We start from the raw sequence: 4,569 nt of genomic DNA on the forward strand, positions 1-4,569 counted from the left end.
TGTCAGTGTCATCAAAGTGACAATCTGTAGACTTGCGAAGTAAGTAGACCGGCTACAGAGTGGATTTTGTGCTGTACTAGATTATTTCTCGCATAACAAATCGAAAATACCCCACGCTCTGCACACACATTTTCTTCTCTTTTATTGTAATTTTCACGAATGATTAGACTTTCATGATGAAATTGAGAAGCTGCCAATAATGTACTGATGGTACATTTTCAAACACCATCAACCTTTCATCCTTGATTTCAGTCACTACCAGCTAGGCAGAGACGCATTTTGAACGCTCATGTTCTGTGAGCGTTCTCAAATGATCCTTTGATTGCTCTCGTGTTCATGTTCAATTTCTTTTTTTTTTTTTTTTTACCAATTCATTTATTTAAGGCTCTATCGCGTTTAACGCTTTACGGAGCCGAGATTCATTTTTGTACTTTTTTACAATTGTTTAACTTCTTAAGTACCAAGTTTAGTCCGGGTTGGAGCCAGGGTACTCGTGGCAACTCGAGGTTAGTGGTCACAAATATTTTTAGGAAGGGCTAGGTTGGGATTGGGTTACAGGGTTCTTTGCAGCACATCCGGGTGGTATTTCATGGTTGCTCGTTTGTCGTATCATGGCGTATACCAACTTCATGTGGGTTTTCGATTGCCGGATGGCCAGGAACATCAATCCAACACAAATGGGACATAACACAGAGAGAAAAAAAAAACTGGGGAAGAGAACACAAGAGAATTAAACTTTTATACAACACAAGCGAAGATAATCGTAAATCGACAACATGTAGACGAGATCGCGGGAGCCCAACACATCTCTAACTGAAACATAGGGTTGTCTACCTCGGGCCACAAGGGTATCCATAAGTTGTGCTCTGGAGGCGTCCATATCCGGGCACTGCCAAACTACGTGATCGATGTCATCATAACCGGAACCACACCTATTACATATATTGCTCAGCGCGAGGTTGATCCTGTGCAAATGTGCGTCTAGCGAGTAATGGTTGGACATAAGTCTTGACATCACGCGAATGAAATCTCGACTTACATCCCAACCTTTCCACCACGCTCGCAAGGAAACTCTAGGGATTATGGAATGTAACCACCGTCCCAGTTGGTCATTTAGCCAGTCGCTTTGCCAACCGTGAAGAGAACTTTGACGTACTAAATGAAACAATTCATCGTGTGAAATTCTTCTATCATATATCTCACCTTCCTCAGCGCCCACCTTTGCGAGAGAGTCCGCCTTCTCATTGCCATAAATTAAGCAATGTGAGGGGACCCATACAAAGGTAATCTTATATGATCTTTCGACCAGTGCACACATCTGCTCTCTTATTTTTGTAAGAAAGTAAGATGCATGCTTTACAGGTTTCATCGATCGGAGTGCCTCAATAGAACTGAGACTATCCGAGAAGATGAAGAAGTGGTCTGCGGGCATGTTAGAGATCATCCCCAAAGCGAAGTTGATTGCTGCCAGCTCAGCAACATAAACCGTGCAAGGTTCCTGAAGTTTTCGGAAGGCGGAAGAGTTTTCATTGAAGACACCGAAGCCAGTGGATCCATTTATACGTGACCCGTCAGTGAAATATCTCCTGTAGGAATCGACATTCTGGAACTTTGCGTTGAAAATACGTGGAATAGTTATACATCGAAGTTGATCTGGAATTCCATGAATAGCTTGTTTCATGGACAGATCATATTCAACAGAGGAACTGTCATTGGTGAAGCGTACACGTGGAGGGTTATAACATGGAAGGCTAATGTCAGATGACATGTAGTAGAGATAAACTCTCATGAATTTTGACTGAGTGTTCAGTTTGAGCAATTCTTCGAAGTTTTCAATGACGAGTGTGTTGCTCACTCCACACTTAATAAGTATTCTTAGCGAGAGCTCCCAGAATCGGTTTTGTAGCGGTAAAACCCCTGCCAGAACCTCTAGGCTCGCATTATGTGTCGAGTGCATACACCCTAAGGCAATACGCAAACAACGATATTGAATTCGTTCCAATTTAATCAAGTGGCAGTTTGCTGCTGAGAGAAAACAGAAAGAGCCATACTCTAGAACAGAGAGAATGGTTGTTTTATAGAGTTTTATGAGGTCTTCCGGGTGAGCACCCCACCATGTTCCGGTAATTGTTCGTAGAAAATTGATCCTTTGTTGGCATTTTTCCGTTAAATACCTAATATGAGTTCGCCAAGTGCCTTTTGAATCAAACCAGACCCCAAGGTATTTTGAAGTCAAAGACTGGTCGATGTCTGTTCCCAAAAGCTTAAGCTTTAGTTGGGCAGGATTCCGCTTCCTTGAAAATACGACCAGTTGAGTTTTTTGCGGAGCAAACTCGATCCCTAAATTTCTAGCCCAAGTGGATAGATTATCAAGGGAATTTTGCAATGGTCTTTGGAAGATTTCCGCTCGTGGGCCCTTCATAGAAACCACAGCATCATCTGCAAGTTGTCTTAGCGTGCATGGTTCTTCCAAACAGTTGTCAATATCTTTAACATAAAAATTATAAAGCAAGGGACTCAGACATGAGCCTTGGGGAAGGCCCATATAGCTAATTCTGGAAGTTGTCAGTTGACCGAGAGTGAAGCTCATGTGTTTTTCTGACAACAGATTGTACAAGAAATTATTCAATATTCCAGGTAATCCACTATTGTGCAGGCTTTCTGACAATATTTCTATGGAAACTGAATCAAAAGCGCCCTTAATATCCAAGAAAACCGAAGCCAATTGCTCCTTGTCCGCAAGGGCTAGTTGAATATCTGATGAAAGCAACGCTAGACAATCGTTTGTTCCTTTGCCCTTGCGAAAGCCAAATTGTGTACTGGAAAGCATGTTGTTTGATTCGACCCAGTGATCGAGTCGGGATAGGATCATTTTTTCTAACAATTTCCTTAAACATGATAACATAGCGATCGGGCGGTACGAATTATGATCAGACGCTGGTTTCCCAGGCTTTTGAATAGCTATTACTTTGACCTGTCTCCATTCAGGTGGAACAATGTTGTGCTCCATGAATAAGTTGAACAGGTCAAGCAACCGTCTTTTAGCGATATCAGGGAGATTTTTAAGAAGATTGAACTTAATCATATCGCGTCCCGGAGAGGAGTTGTTTGATGAAAGAAGAGCCATAGAAAATTCCAGCATAGTGAATGGTCTGTCCAACGCATCGTCTCTCTGGGTTTCCCAGGATGGCGGTTGAGCTGGAACTGAGTCTGGACAGACCTTTTTCGCGAAGTTGAATATCCAACGATTGGAGTATTCGTCACTCTCATTTGAGGATGAGCGGTTTCGCATGTTGCGAGCCACTCTCCAAAGCGTCGTCATTGAAGTTTCTCGTGAGAGGCTATCGATGAAACGTCGCCAATAGCTACGCTTCTTCGCTTTAATAAGATTCTTCAGTCTTTTTTCGAGCTTCGAGTACTCTAAATAAAGTTCTGAGGTACCATATCTACGAAAAGCTTTAAAGGCATTGGATTTTTCTCGATACAACTGAGTGCATTCATCATCCCAACCAGGTGTGGCTGGTCGTCTTTTGAAGGATGCACTTGGAACTCGTTGCTTTTGGGATTCTAATGCACTTTTATAAATCAATTCTGTTAGGAATCGATACTCATCCAACGGTGGGAGAGTGTTGAATGATTCGATACCAAAGGTTACCGCTGATGCAAATTTTTGCCAATCGATATTCCTAGTGAGGTCAAAAGGAACCTGAATTGACTGTTCTGACCTTTCAAAATTATTTCTGATAGAAGTTATTATGGGCAAGTGATCACTACCATGGGGGTCATCGATCACCTTCCACATGCAATCGAATGATAGTGAACTTGATCCCAAAGACAGGTCAAGGCGGCTTTCTTTGCCATCGGATGAAATACGTGTCACTTCACCTGTGTTCAAAATGTTCAAGTTGAAATCGTCGCATAAGTCATAGAAAATAGCCGCTCTATAATCGTCATAAGATTCGCCCCATCCAGTACCATGTGAGTTCATATCACCCAGTATTAAAACTGGAGATGAGAGCATGGAGACTGCATTCCAGAGATGACGGCGGTTTATTGAAACTCTTGGAGGAATATAAACAGAAGCTACGCAAAGGTCTTTACCCTTTACGCTTATTTGGCAAGCAACGATTTCTATGCCTGGATGAGTCGGGATGGGGATTCTGTAGAATGAGTGGCACTTTTTGATCCCTAAAAGCACACCCCCGTAATTATCATCTCGATCCTGGCGTATAATGTTAAAATCGTAGAAGTTAAGATCATCTTCAGAAGAAAGCCATGTTTCACAGAGTGCAAATATATCACAATCGGAGTTGTGAAGCAAAAACTTAAATGTGTCTAATTTAGGTGTTAGACTATGACAGTTCCACTGTAGCACAGTGATCATATCTTGTACCTCACTCGATGAATTATCCATCGAAAGATATGATCGAAGCAAGGAGGGGCCACGAAATAGTCAATTCCCTGAGATACTCTTCTATTGCGGGGAGAAAAAGGTCGAGTATGCCTCTGAATGAGTCTGAAACTCCGAGGGCATTGCATATGCGATCCACAAGGGCCGTAAAAGTTATC

This window comes from Aedes aegypti, chromosome 3 (genome assembly GCF_002204515.2).
Source record: "Aedes aegypti strain LVP_AGWG chromosome 3, AaegL5.0 Primary Assembly, whole genome shotgun sequence".
In the NCBI taxonomy this organism is placed as follows: domain Eukaryota; kingdom Metazoa; phylum Arthropoda; class Insecta; order Diptera; family Culicidae; genus Aedes; species Aedes aegypti.